This window comes from Crocodylus siamensis, chromosome 15 (assembly GCF_052110815.1).
Source record: "Crocodylus siamensis isolate JL-2025a chromosome 15, ASM5211081v1, whole genome shotgun sequence".
Classification (NCBI taxonomy): Eukaryota; Metazoa; Chordata; order Crocodylia; family Crocodylidae; genus Crocodylus; species Crocodylus siamensis.
The window spans coordinates 47465100-47480193 of NC_143409.1; the positions used below are offsets into that span (position 1 = coordinate 47465100).

The 15094-nt window shown below is 45.6% G+C and overlaps 1 pseudogene across 1 annotated transcript in view; it reads right to left on the reverse strand.

Annotated features, from left to right (window-relative positions):
• Positions 1-15094, reverse strand: part of LOC149852610 (butyrophilin subfamily 1 member A1-like) — a 59043-nt pseudogene that overhangs the window by 10273 nt on the left and 33676 nt on the right. Inside the window, exons 5-10 of the transcript XR_016439461.1 lie at positions 11254-11274; positions 8135-8155; positions 5621-5641; positions 5138-5158; positions 2623-2643; positions 2140-2160 (exon numbers count right to left, since the gene is read on the reverse strand). The product of XR_016439461.1 is annotated as a butyrophilin subfamily 1 member A1-like (transcript). The remainder of the gene's footprint in view (positions 1-2139; positions 2161-2622; positions 2644-5137; positions 5159-5620; positions 5642-8134; positions 8156-11253; positions 11275-15094) is intronic.

Consider the following 15094-nt stretch of genomic DNA (forward strand, 5'->3'; position numbering starts at 1 on the left):
TTTACTGAATAAATGAAACAAAATATTCTGTAGTGTTTAACTACCCACGTGAGATGAGAGTTGTGTGTCAAAAGGCAGATTCCTTGTTTCCAGGACTGAAGATCCTTGATGTTTTACCAAAATGACCGCTGCACCCTCCCTTAATGGTACAAATACATATGTGGGGAGGTTAGGGGCAGGTAAGATCAAGGTGAAAATGTCTAGCTGATGAAAAGGCAGTTGTGGGGAGTGGGGGAGAATAGTGGGAAGAACTGTTGGGCGCAGGGGGCGCTTGAGTGGGTACCAGGGAGCTGACATTATCTAGAGGGGTATTGTGGGAAGGGGGCAGGCAGGGTCTGCGGGAGGTCCGAGAGACTACGGGGGGAAGCAGGTCCACAGAGGGATATACAAGATGGTGACAAAAAGCGCGGTCCTAGCAGGAGAAGGGGCGGGGGGAGGGCCGGGAAGGGGAGGCAGGGACCTCTGGGCAGATATGGGAGATTAAAAGGAGGACTGACTTCTGTAGAGTGGACTGGGGAGCAAATTTGGTCTTCAGCTTGGGGATGAGAGGGTTCACGGAGCAAACAGGGTCTGTGAAAGAGGTCTGAATGGCTCCAGGAGGGTTTGGAAGAATCAGGGTCAGGTAGAGAGTTTGGGGAGGCTTGGGATGTTTGGGTGCTCTCTGCTTCTCTGAGACCAAGAATTATTTTGGCCTCACAAACTAAAAATAACAAAATTATTATTGTATTCCTCACACCCCAAGGAAATAAGACCCCGTTGACACTGCACTGAGCTAACCCTCCACCCCTGCTCATCCTGACTTGCTGGCACGAGTGAACACCTGGCACGAGGAACACCTGTAAAACCACAATCAGAAGTGTCTGGCGCGACTGGGGATTTGGTCAGACCCAATCTAGACTCAACTCCCTCAGAGGTGCACTAATGTTAGCTGGGGTTGGCCATTTTTAGACCAGTCTGATCTTCCTGAACCTCTGTACACGTTGCACTTAGATGGACTGAAATAGGGCTGTAAGTGGAAGGTCTGCACATGGGAAGCTCAGCTAGATCTGGTGCCCGTTCTTTAACATGCTCTAGCCTCCCTTAACCTCCCCAAATGTCTATATGTGCCCTAAAAGTGCCACATCCAGGGAGACCCTGGCATGCCAGGAAAGTAATTCAAGGCCATAAAAATCTCAACATTACGTCTTACTTGGAATGAAGTCTACTTTTCATAGTTGATATTGCACTCCTTGGCTGGGCCTACACATTCATTAGTGCCATGTAGTTACTGCCCATATACTTTAGTAATGTCAAAACAGGAGCTAAACCAAAGCCAAAACTGTCACTAGTGCAGAGTAGCGTGGGTGCATGGGTGATACTAGCTTGCAGAGGACTAAGTCTACTGCGCATTATTGTAATAGCATGGCGATTACCATGATACGCTAAGGGACCATAGAATCGGTCTTGTGTGTGTTAAGTCTTTCGTGAGGGAGGATTTCCAGTGTGTGTCATCTGCACGGGGAGTATGGGGGAGACGACAGCCAGGAAAATGGGGAGCTCTGCATGCAGCTGGGGGCAGTGACACGGAGCTGAACAGCTGAGCGGGTGGAAGGGAGCTTGGGCAGGGGGCGAGCTTCCCAGCACAGTGTGCCACCTCCAACTCTGCCACCCCGGCGTCTGCATCCCTCAGCTGCCTGCTAGTTGGAAAGCCTTGCTGTTATACCAACATACTTTCTAGAAGTGAAATATATTGCTGGGACAAAGGGCTGTGATTGATCAAATGACACCTGGCTCCAGATATTGTATAACTGATGATGCTTTGATAGGTGCATGCCCGTATCGGAAGAGCAAGAGCTTTTGCTTTCTCCCTGACTTGCATGTTCTGTGTCAGTATTGCAGGAGGATGGAAGTACTAAAATAATCACTCATGGCCATAGGAGAAACTGCACTGTGAGATCTTTGCCACCCCAAAGCTCTTTTTATTGATGGATTATCACATCTTCATGCCGTCCTTCCTTGTGCATTTTCTCAGGTTTAGTCACAACATTTTTAACTACATTGGAAAAACCGCCCAGAAAAGAATGTTAAGCAAGTAGGAAATCCCTCCTTTTACAAGCAGAAAAAAACCCCACCTTTTGGAAGAAGAAAGATAGCACTTACCAATTTCCGATTTCTGGTTCACTAAACAAAATCAAATATACATGATTACTAACAAGATAATCTGTTACAGCAAATAAAGCAATGAATTCTTATGGGTGATATTCACTGGTGTTTTGAGGATGTGCGTGAGGTTTTCTGACACATGCGTAGCTTCATGTGCTTAATGTGAGGAGCAGGCAGTTGTGCTTTCTCTGTTCTTAGGTATTATGTGTCTCTGTTTCATTAATACGTAACTACTATAAAGAATGCCTGATGGGAAAAAGGGAAACTGCACCGTCACATCTCTTCCACCCCCAAGCTCTCTATTTCTATTTCTTGTCACATCTTCATATCACCCTTCCTGACGAATTTCCTCAGCTTTAGTCATGTTCTTCTTAATTACATATTAAGAGCATCCCCAGTAATGAATTTAACAATCACTCGTACGGGAATACAACTTCTTACAAGAACTCAACCTTTTCGAACAAGCGTCATGACACTCACCAATTTCTGCATTCTTGTTCTCTAAACAAATAAAAACAAATAGAAATCGTTATTAAAGACCTATTTTGTTACAAAAACAGGTAACAAAATACATAAGGCTTGTGCTGCTGCTTGCAATAGCTAGTGCAAGCTATGCAAGGCCACCAGCACACGTTGCCATTGTACTTGGTTGTGCTGGCGGCTTGGTGTGTGGTCGAGTGCCTGCCTGCCTGCCTGCCAGCCTTTATTTGGCTGTAGTACAATCCTATCCTTCTGATATTGGATTCATTAGAATACAGTTACCTACTAACTACTCTATATTCATTCCCCAGGTATTTACCTTTTATTCTGAAGAGCCATATGGTCAGGATTATAAAAAATTAACAAACCCATGAGGTTTACTGAATAAATGAAACAAAATATTCTGTAGTGTTTAACTACCCACGTGAGATGAGAGTTGTGTGTCAAAAGGCAGATTCCTTGTTTCCAGGACTGAAGATCCTTGATGTTTTACCAAAATGACCGCTGCACCCTCCCTTAATGGTACAAATACATATGTGGGGAGGTTAGGGGCAGGTAAGATCAAGGTGAAAATGTCTAGCTGATGAAAAGGCAGTTGTGGGGAGTGGGGGAGAATAGTGGGAAGAACTGTTGGGCGCAGGGGGCGCTTGAGTGGGTACCAGGGAGCTGACATTATCTAGAGGGGTATTGTGGGAAGGGGGCAGGCAGGGTCTGCGGGAGGTCCGAGAGACTACGGGGGGAAGCAGGTCCACAGAGGGATATACAAGATGGTGACAAAAAGCGCGGTCCTAGCAGGAGAAGGGGCGGGGGGAGGGCCGGGAAGGGGAGGCAGGGACCTCTGGGCAGATATGGGAGATTAAAAGGAGGACTGACTTCTGTAGAGTGGACTGGGGAGCAAATTTGGTCTTCAGCTTGGGGATGAGAGGGTTCACGGAGCAAACAGGGTCTGTGAAAGAGGTCTGAATGGCTCCAGGAGGGTTTGGAAGAATCAGGGTCAGGTAGAGAGTTTGGGGAGGCTTGGGATGTTTGGGTGCTCTCTGCTTCTCTGAGACCAAGAATTATTTTGGCCTCACAAACTAAAAATAACAAAATTATTATTGTATTCCTCACACCCCAAGGAAATAAGACCCCGTTGACACTGCACTGAGCTAACCCTCCACCCCTGCTCATCCTGACTTGCTGGCACGAGTGAACACCTGGCACGAGGAACACCTGTAAAACCACAATCAGAAGTGTCTGGCGCGACTGGGGATTTGGTCAGACCCAATCTAGACTCAACTCCCTCAGAGGTGCACTAATGTTAGCTGGGGTTGGCCATTTTTAGACCAGTCTGATCTTCCTGAACCTCTGTACACGTTGCACTTAGATGGACTGAAATAGGGCTGTAAGTGGAAGGTCTGCACATGGGAAGCTCAGCTAGATCTGGTGCCCGTTCTTTAACATGCTCTAGCCTCCCTTAACCTCCCCAAATGTCTATATGTGCCCTAAAAGTGCCACATCCAGGGAGACCCTGGCATGCCAGGAAAGTAATTCAAGGCCATAAAAATCTCAACATTACGTCTTACTTGGAATGAAGTCTACTTTTCATAGTTGATATTGCACTCCTTGGCTGGGCCTACACATTCATTAGTGCCATGTAGTTACTGCCCATATACTTTAGTAATGTCAAAACAGGAGCTAAACCAAAGCCAAAACTGTCACTAGTGCAGAGTAGCGTGGGTGCATGGGTGATACTAGCTTGCAGAGGACTAAGTCTACTGCGCATTATTGTAATAGCATGGCGATTACCATGATACGCTAAGGGACCATAGAATCGGTCTTGTGTGTGTTAAGTCTTTCGTGAGGGAGGATTTCCAGTGTGTGTCATCTGCACGGGGAGTATGGGGGAGACGACAGCCAGGAAAATGGGGAGCTCTGCATGCAGCTGGGGGCAGTGACACGGAGCTGAACAGCTGAGCGGGTGGAAGGGAGCTTGGGCAGGGGGCGAGCTTCCCAGCACAGTGTGCCACCTCCAACTCTGCCACCCCGGCGTCTGCATCCCTCAGCTGCCTGCTAGTTGGAAAGCCTTGCTGTTATACCAACATACTTTCTAGAAGTGAAATATATTGCTGGGACAAAGGGCTGTGATTGATCAAATGACACCTGGCTCCAGATATTGTATAACTGATGATGCTTTGATAGGTGCATGCCCGTATCGGAAGAGCAAGAGCTTTTGCTTTCTCCCTGACTTGCATGTTCTGTGTCAGTATTGCAGGAGGATGGAAGTACTAAAATAATCACTCATGGCCATAGGAGAAACTGCACTGTGAGATCTTTGCCACCCCAAAGCTCTTTTTATTGATGGATTATCACATCTTCATGCCGTCCTTCCTTGTGCATTTTCTCAGGTTTAGTCACAACATTTTTAACTACATTGGAAAAACCGCCCAGAAAAGAATGTTAAGCAAGTAGGAAATCCCTCCTTTTACAAGCAGAAAAAAACCCCACCTTCTGGAAGAAGAAAGATAGCACTTACCAATTTCCGATTTCTGGTTCACTAAACAAAATCAAATATACATGATTACTAACAAGATAATCTGTTACAGCAAATAAAGCAATGAATTCTTATGGGTGATATTCACTGGTGTTTTGAGGATGTGCGTGAGGTTTTCTGACACATGCGTAGCTTCATGTGCTTAATGTGAGGAGCAGGCAGTTGTGCTTTCTCTGTTCTTAGGTATTATGTGTCTCTGTTTCATTAATACGTAACTACTATAAAGAATGCCTGATGGGAAAAAGGGAAACTGCACCGTCACATCTCTTCCACCCCCAAGCTCTCTATTTCTATTTCTTGTCACATCTTCATATCACCCTTCCTGACGAATTTCCTCAGCTTTAGTCATGTTCTTCTTAATTACATATTAAGAGCATCCCCAGTAATGAATTTAACAATCACTCGTACGGGAATACAACTTCTTACAAGAACTCAACCTTTTCGAACAAGCGTCATGACACTCACCAATTTCTGCATTCTTGTTCTCTAAACAAATAAAAACAAATAGAAATCGTTATTAAAGACCTATTTTGTTACAAAAACAGGTAACAAAATACATAAGGCTTGTGCTGCTGCTTGCAATAGCTAGTGCAAGCTATGCAAGGCCACCAGCACACGTTGCCATTGTACTTGGTTGTGCTGGCGGCTTGGCGTGTGGTCGAGTGCCTGCCTGCCTGCCTGCCAGCCTTTATTTGGCTGTAGTACAATCCTATCCTTCTGATATTGGATTCATTAGAATACAGTTACCTACTAACTACTCTATATTCATTCCCCAGGTATTTACCTTTTATTCTGAAGAGCCATATGGTCAGGATTATAAAAAATTAACAAACCCATGAGGTTTACTGAATAAATGAAACAAAATATTCTGTAGTGTTTAACTACCCACGTGAGATGAGAGTTGTGTGTCAAAAGGCAGATTCCTTGTTTCCAGGACTGAAGATCCTTGATGTTTTACCAAAATGACCGCTGCACCCTCCCTTAATGGTACAAATACATATGTGGGGAGGTTAGGGGCAGGTAAGATCAAGGTGAAAATGTCTAGCTGATGAAAAGGCAGTTGTGGGGAGTGGGGGAGAATAGTGGGAAGAACTGTTGGGCGCAGGGGGCGCTTGAGTGGGTACCAGGGAGCTGACATTATCTAGAGGGGTATTGTGGGAAGGGGGCAGGCAGGGTCTGCGGGAGGTCCGAGAGACTACGGGGGGAAGCAGGTCCACAGAGGGATATACAAGATGGTGACAAAAAGCGCAGTCCTAGCAGGAGAAGGGGGGGGGGAGGGCCGGGAAGGGGAGGCAGGGACCTCTGGGCAGATATGGGAGATTAAAAGGAGGACTGACTTCTGTAGAGTGGACTGGGGAGCAAATTTGGTCTTCAGCTTGGGGATGAGAGGGTTCACGGAGCAAACAGGGTCTGTGAAAGAGGTCTGAATGGCTCCAGGAGGGTTTGGAAGAATCAGGGTCAGGTAGAGAGTTTGGGGAGGCTTGGGATGTTTGGGTGCTCTCTGCTTCTCTGAGACCAAGAATTATTTTGGCCTCACAAACTAAAAATAACAAAATTATTATTGTATTCCTCACACCCCAAGGAAATAAGACCCCGTTGACACTGCACTGAGCTAACCCTCCACCCCTGCTCATCCTGACTTGCTGGCACGAGTGAACACCTGGCACGAGGAACACCTGTAAAACCACAATCAGAAGTGTCTGGCGCGACTGGGGATTTGGTCAGACCCAATCTAGACTCAACTCCCTCAGAGGTGCACTAATGTTAGCTGGGGTTGGCCATTTTTAGACCAGTCTGATCTTCCTGAACCTCTGTACACGTTGCACTTAGATGGACTGAAATAGGGCTGTAAGTGGAAGGTCTGCACATGGGAAGCTCAGCTAGATCTGGTGCCCGTTCTTTAACATGCTCTAGCCTCCTTTAACCTCCCCAAATGTCTATATGTGCCCTAAAAGTGCCACATCCAGGGAGACCCTGGCATGCCAGGAAAGTAATTCAAGGCCATAAAAATCTCAACATTACGTCTTACTTGGAATGAAGTCTACTTTTCATAGTTGATATTGCACTCCTTGGCTGGGCCTACACATTCATTAGTGCCATGTAGTTACTGCCCATATACTTTAGTAATGTCAAAACAGGAGCTAAACCAAAGCCAAAACTGTCACTAGTGCAGAGTAGCGTGGGTGCATGGGTGATACTAGCTTGCAGAGGACTAAGTCTACTGCGCATTATTGTAATAGCATGGCGATTACCATGATACGCTAAGGGACCATAGAATCGGTCTTGTGTGTGTTAAGTCTTTCGTGAGGGAGGATTTCCAGTGTGTGTCATCTGCACGGGGAGTATGGGGGAGACGACAGCCAGGAAAATGGGGAGCTCTGCATGCAGCTGGGGGCAGTGACACGGAGCTGAACAGCTGAGCGGGTGGAAGGGAGCTTGGGCAGGGGGCGAGCTTCCCAGCACAGTGTGCCACCTCCAACTCTGCCACCCCGGCGTCTGCATCCCTCAGCTGCCTGCTAGTTGGAAAGCCTTGCTGTTATACCAACATACTTTCTAGAAGTGAAATATATTGCTGGGACAAAGGGCTGCGATTGATCAAATGACACCTGGCTCCAGATATTGTATAACTGATGATGCTTTGATAGGTGCATGCCCGTATCGGAAGAGCAAGAGCTTTTGCTTTCTCCCTGACTTGCATGTTCTGTGTCAGTATTGCAGGAGGATGGAAGTACTAAAATAATCACTCATGGCCATAGGAGAAACTGCACTGTGAGATCTTTGCCACCCCAAAGCTCTTTTTATTGATGGATTATCACATCTTCATGCCGTCCTTCCTTGTGCATTTTCTCAGGTTTAGTCACAACATTTTTAACTACATTGGAAAAACCGCCCAGAAAAGAATGTTAAGCAAGTAGGAAATCCCTCCTTTTACAAGCAGAAAAAAACCCCACCTTTTGGAAGAAGAAAGATAGCACTTACCAATTTCCGATTTCTGGTTCACTAAACAAAATCAAATATACATGATTACTAACAAGATAATCTGTTACAGCAAATAAAGCAATGAATTCTTATGGGTGATATTCACTGGTGTTTTGAGGATGTGCGTGAGGTTTTCTGACACATGCGTAGCTTCATGTGCTTAATGTGAGGAGCAGGCAGTTGTGCTTTCTCTGTTCTTAGGTATTATGTGTCTCTGTTTCATTAATACGTAACTACTATAAAGAATGCCTGATGGGAAAAAGGGAAACTGCACCGTCACATCTCTTCCACCCCCAAGCTCTCTATTTCTATTTCTTGTCACATCTTCATATCACCCTTCCTGACGAATTTCCTCAGCTTTAGTCATGTTCTTCTTAATTACATATTAAGAGCATCCCCAGTAATGAATTTAACAATCACTCGTACGGGAATACAACTTCTTACAAGAACTCAACCTTTTCGAACAAGCGTCATGACACTCACCAATTTCTGCATTCTTGTTCTCTAAACAAATAAAAACAAATAGAAATCGTTATTAAAGACCTATTTTGTTACAAAAACAGGTAACAAAATACATAAGGCTTGTGCTGCTGCTTGCAATAGCTAGTGCAAGCTATGCAAGGCCACCAGCACACGTTGCCATTGTACTTGGTTGTGCTGGCGGCTTGGCGTGTGGTCGAGTGCCTGCCTGCCTGCCTGCCAGCCTTTATTTGGCTGTAGTACAATCCTATCCTTCTGATATTGGATTCATTAGAATACAGTTACCTACTAACTACTCTATATTCATTCCCCAGGTATTTACCTTTTATTCTGAAGAGCCATATGGTCAGGATTATAAAAAATTAACAAACCCATGAGGTTTACTGAATAAATGAAACAAAATATTCTGTAGTGTTTAACTACCCACGTGAGATGAGAGTTGTGTGTCAAAAGGCAGATTCCTTGTTTCCAGGACTGAAGATCCTTGATGTTTTACCAAAATGACCGCTGCACCCTCCCTTAATGGTACAAATACATATGTGGGGAGGTTAGGGGCAGGTAAGATCAAGGTGAAAATGTCTAGCTGATGAAAAGGCAGTTGTGGGGAGTGGGGGAGAATAGTGGGAAGAACTGTTGGGCGCAGGGGGCGCTTGAGTGGATACCAGGGAGCTGACAGTATCTAGAGGGGTATTGTGGGAAGGGGGCAGGCAGGGTCTGCGGGAGGTCCGGGAGACTATGGGGGGAAGCAGGTCCACAGAGGGATATACAAGATGGTAACAAAAAGCGTGGTCCAGGCAGGAGAATGGGGGTGCGGGTAAGGCAGGGACCTCTGGGCAGATATGGGAGATTAAAAGGAGGAGTGACTTCTGTAGAGTGGACTGGGGAGCAAATTTGGTCTTCAGCTTGGGGATGAGAGGGTTCACGGAGCAAACAGGGTCTGTGAAAGAGGTCTGAATGGCTCCAGGAGGGTTTGGAAGAATCAGGGTCAGGTAGAGAGTTTGGGGAGGCTTGGGATGTTTGGGTGCTCTCTGCTTCTCTGAGACCATGGATTATTTTGGCCCCTTACTCCTCACACCCCAAAGAAACCAGTCCCTGCACCACACTGAGCCAGGTCCCCACCCCCACTCCTCCTGACTTGCTTCCTTAGCTCCTGGCATGAGTGAACACCTTTAAAACCGCAATCAGAAGTATCTGGTGGGACTGGGGATTTGGTCAGCTCGGTGGGGGTCGGTTTCTCCACAGGCGGGTTTGTCTATCAATGGCTGGCGTGAGGGCCCAAGGGGCTAAAAATACCCTGGTGCCAGGGGTCGAGTCACCAAAGCACAGCCCGGGGCCTGGGGCTGGTTTTGCCTGCCCTGTGACACTGCTGGGAACCGTAGAGCAGGCCAGTTAGGCCAGCATTGTGGGACGCGATCTAAACTCGACTGCCTCAGAGGTACACTAATGTTAGCTGGGGTTGGCCATTTTTAGACTAATCTAATCTTTCTGAACCTCTGTGCGTTTTGCACTTAGATAGACTGAAATAGGGCTGTAAGTGGAAGGTCTGCACATGGGCAAGCTCAGCTAGATCTGGTGCCCGTTCTTTAACATGCTCTAGCCTCCCTTAACCTCCCCAAATGTCTATATGTGCCTTAAAGGTGCCACATCCAGGGAGGGCCTGGAATGCCAGGAAAGTAATTCAAAGCCATCAAAATCTCAACTTTATGTCTTAAGTGGAATGAAGTCTACTTTTCATAGTTGATATTGCACTCCTTGGCTGGGCCTACACATTCATTAGTGCCATGTAGTTACTGCCGATTTACTGTAAATGTCAAAACAGGAGCTAAACCAAAGCCAAAACTGTCACTAGTGCAGAGTAGCGTGGGTGCATGAGTGATAAGTAGGTTGCATAAGACTAATTCTGCAGTGCATTATTGTGATAGGATGGCGATTACCTTGATACGCTAAGGGACCATAGAATCGGTCTTGTGTGTGTTAAGTGGTTCGTGAGGGGGGCTTTCCAGTGTGTGTCATCTGCACGGGGAGTGTGGGGGAGACAACAGCCAGGAAAATGGGGGAGCTTTGCATGCAGCTGGGGACAGTGACACGGAGCTGAACAGCTGAGCGGGTGGAAGGGAGCTTAGGCAGGGGGCGAGCTTCCCAGCACAGTGTGCCACCTCCAACTCTGCCACCCCGGCATCTGCATCCCTCAGCTGCCCACTAGTTGGACAGCCTGACTGTTATACCAACATACTTTCTAGAAGTGAAATATATTGCTGGGAGAAAGGGCTGTGTTTAATTACCTGACCCAGACATTGTACAACTGATGATACTTTGAGAGGTTCATGCCCATGACAGAAGAGCAAGAGCTTGTGGTTTCTGCCTTACTTGCATGTTCTGTGTCAGTATTGCAGGAGGATGGAAGTACTAAAATAATGACTCGTGGCCATAGGAGAAACCGCACTGTGAGATCTCTGCCACCCAAAAGCTCTCTATTACTATTTCTTGTAACATCTTAAGATGAATTTTCTCAGCTTTAGTCATGTCTTTCTTAATTACATATTAAGACCATCCCCGGTAATGAATTTAACAATTGCTCGTATGGGAACACAATTCCTTACAAGAACTCAACCTTTTGGAACAAGGGTCATGACACTTACCAATTTCTGCATTCTTGTTCTCTAAACAAATAAAAAAAATAGAAATCATTATTAAAGACCTATTTTGTTACAGCACATGTAACAGAATACGCAAGGCTTGTGCTGCTGAATCTTCACTTGCAGTGGCTTGTGCAAGCTACGAAAGTCCGCCAGCACACATTGCCATTGCACTTTGCTGTGCTGGCGGCTTGGTGTGTGGTCAAGTGCCTGCCTGCAGCCTTTATTTGGCTATAGTACAATCTTATCCTTCTGATACTGGATTCATTAGAATATGGTTACTTACTAACTACACTATATTCATTCCCCAAGCATTTACCTTTTATTCTGAAGAGATATACCATTGGGACCATGAAAATTAACCAACCCATCCGGTTTACTGAATGAATGAAACAAAATATTCTGTAGTGTTTAACTACACACGTTAGATTAGAGTTGCGTGTTAAAAGGCAGATACCTGTTTCCAGGACTGAAGATTCTTGGTGTTTTACCATAATGACCGCTGCACCCTCCCTTAATGCTACATAGAGGTATGTGGGGGGGCTAGGGGCAAGGAAGATCAAGTTGAAAATGGCTATCCGATGTAAAGCAGGTTGCAGCGGGTGGGGGAGAATAGTGGAAGGAACTTTTGGTGTCGGGGCAGGGGGCTTTTGGGTGGGCACCAGGGAGCAGACAGCATCTAGAGGGGTATTGTGGGGAGGGGGCAGGCAAGGTCTGCAGGAGGTCTGGGAATGTATGTGGGAAAGCAGGTCCACAGAGGGATACACAAGATGGTAACAAAAAGCGGGGTCCAGGCACGAAGGAGTGGGGAGGGGGAAAGGCAGGGTCCTCTGGGCAGATATGGGAGATTAAAAGGAGGAGTGACACCTCTAGAGTGGATTCGGGAGAAAATTTGGTCTTCAGCTTCGGGATCAGGTGGTTCACGGGGCAAAGAGGGTCTGCAGGAAGCGGTCTGAATGGCTTCAGGTGGGTTTGGTAGAATCCAGGTGGCAGGTGAGGAGTTCAGGTAGGCTAGGGATGTTTGGGTGCTCTCTGCTCCTCTGAGACCAAGTGTTATTGTGGTCCCCAATTCCTCGCACCCCCAGCAAACCAGCCTTCCCATTAAGCCAACCCTGCCCTTCTGCCTCCCTGCACACGTCCTGACTTACTTTCTCAGCTGCTGGCTGAAGCGTTCCTCAAAAAGGCAGGTAGATATTCCCCCCCCTCCCCACTGAAAGAAAGGGAGGAATTATATGTGTAGCCCCAGGTTTGTGGCTCCCAGCTACCCAGAATCTGGACACCCTGAAGTTCAAGGACGATAGTTTTTATGCATGTAATTTATACCTGGAAGAAAAGGATGTTGTTGGTTGGGAAAGTTGTGTGCAGATCTTCTACAACTGCTGACACTTGGATAGTTTCATGTCCTTAATGTAAGAGGAAGAGGTTGTGCTTTCTCTGGTTCTTATGTATTATGTGTCTGTGTTTCATTAGTATGTAACTACTGTAACGAATGGGTGATGGGAAAAAGGGAAACTGCACTATGAGACCCTTTCCACCTCAAAGCTCTATATTTTTATTGCCTGTCATTTCTTCATATCACCCTTTCCTATGAATTTTCTCAGTTTAAATCATGTCATTTTTAATTACATTTTAATAGCATCCCAGAAAATGAAAGAAAGCAATCACTCTCATGGAAACCCACTTTGTACAAAGTATTGTCCTTATGGAAGAAGAGGAATGAGACTTACCGATTTCTGCATTCTTTTTCTCTAAACAAGTAAAGACAAATACAAATCACTATGAAAAGTATATTTTGTTGTAGAAGATGTAACAGAATACAATAAAATATGAGCTGCTGCATCTTCACCTGCAATGGCTTGTGTCAACTACACATTTCTGCTAGAACACATCCCAATTGCACTTTGCTGTGCTGAAAGCTTGGTGTGTGGTAGCATGCCTACCTGCCTGCCTTTGTCTGCTGCAGGAAAATCTTATTCTTATATTCTTTGTTATGTTATAATAACATTAATTTCTAACTACACTATATTTCTCCAGTATTTACCTTTTATTCTGAAGAGATATATGGTCAGGATTATGAAACTGAACAACACCACCAGGATCACGCTCAGTGCCACCATCCAGGGATTCACGCTTGGAAACAAGAAAGCTGAAAAACAAGGTGCCAGGGGCATTTTTTATATTGTAACTTGTGACCAAAATGAAAGGTGTTTATTCCAAGAAAATACATGACTAGCTCCCCACTAGAATTTCCTGAGATGCAAATGACAGTAGCAGATCTCAGCAGCATACAAAGATTAAAAACTGGATTTAATAACTAAGACACTGACTCTGGCACTGACTTATCTGTTAATAAGCAGCAAACATTGTCTCACAGACTCAAATCCTGTTTCACCTCATGGCTAAGCGGCCAGAAAGAAGCCACTGCAAATTTGGCACTTGTGCAGCATTTGGATTCTAGTTCTCTCTGTAATGGAAGAGGATCACCCGTTACATAAACCTGCTAGAAACAAAACAAAATAAAACTTTAAATCCTCCTCTGTCTTTTACAGCATTGAAGAACTGCTGCATATAGTTTTATTGTGAGTAAAGTTATCGGATCTATAATTACATATATGCTCCAGTATCTATACAGCCATAGTATAGCGTACTCAGAGGGAAAGTCTACGGCAACAACAATTATATATCTACACTGTGCATAAAACATAAAATCACACCTACAGAGTTATGTGCCAAGTGGTCCTTCATTCAGAAAAGCCAGATGAAGTGTACTGCTTTTGAAAAAAGTTCTGTTTTTCCAGTCACCTTCTTCAGGACACATAAGCAGGCACCTTTGTACCTGAACACTTGTCTAGCATCTTTCCCATGTTGGTTCAGTAAAAGATAGCACCAGAGCTCCCTGTGCTTCTCCCACACTACCACGACCATTATTTTACCAAGCCTGCTAGAGCTTTTCGTTATCATGGGTGTATGCTTTCTTCAGATGGGTCCAGAAGGAATCCCAGAATGCAAACAGGGCCAGATCCACTAAAGAACAGAGGACTTAGGAACCTACAAAAGAGGTGCTGCAACACATAACTTCTAGGCTACTGGCCCATCGGGTGTGACCCAAAACTGAACCAGACTCCTAGCACCCTCAGTCCATAGGGATTTTAGCAACCACAGAATGGGATCCCAAAACTCACATGCTGAGCGGGGCACTGCAAGCAAGAGGAATTATTGAGCAGTAGCACCCAGATACTAGGACAGATGCCTGCAAGGATTCTTTGGAAGAACTAAGCCAGGCCACTACAGGAAGAGCCATAGGAGGAGAAGCCCACCTATTATATGCCAGCCCCATATGCAGAGCATTCACCGAGGAAGTGAGAGATCTAGTTTCTGTACCTACCTTGGTCTGCATTCAAACCCTCCCCTCTGACAACTCAGAACAGTTCCTAACCAGGAAGGTGATGGGCTAGATACAGGGTTTGAGTGGCAATATTACCATGTTGCAATATATTGCGGAGAAATTCAATGCATTATTTAGAAAGCACCCTCCTGGAGCCTCTTGTATGGAAACAATGATGTGCACGAATTTGAATTAGATTTGTAAGAAAGCATTTTTTCCGTGCAAAAAGTTTAAAGGGTAATTAAACAATTTTTATTCCCACAGAGAATAACTATTCTAATATAAGAAAAGCCTTGTCTGTGGGTTTCTCTGTCCATAATGCTCTGCATCAACTGTGCATGAGCCGCCAAGGCGTGGGCGGCAATTGCCTGCACAGCCCGGGCTGGAAAAGCCTAAGTTCTCGGTGCTGCCAGGGAAGTTTGTGGCAGTGGTGAACACGGTCCAGCCCCAAGCAGAGGG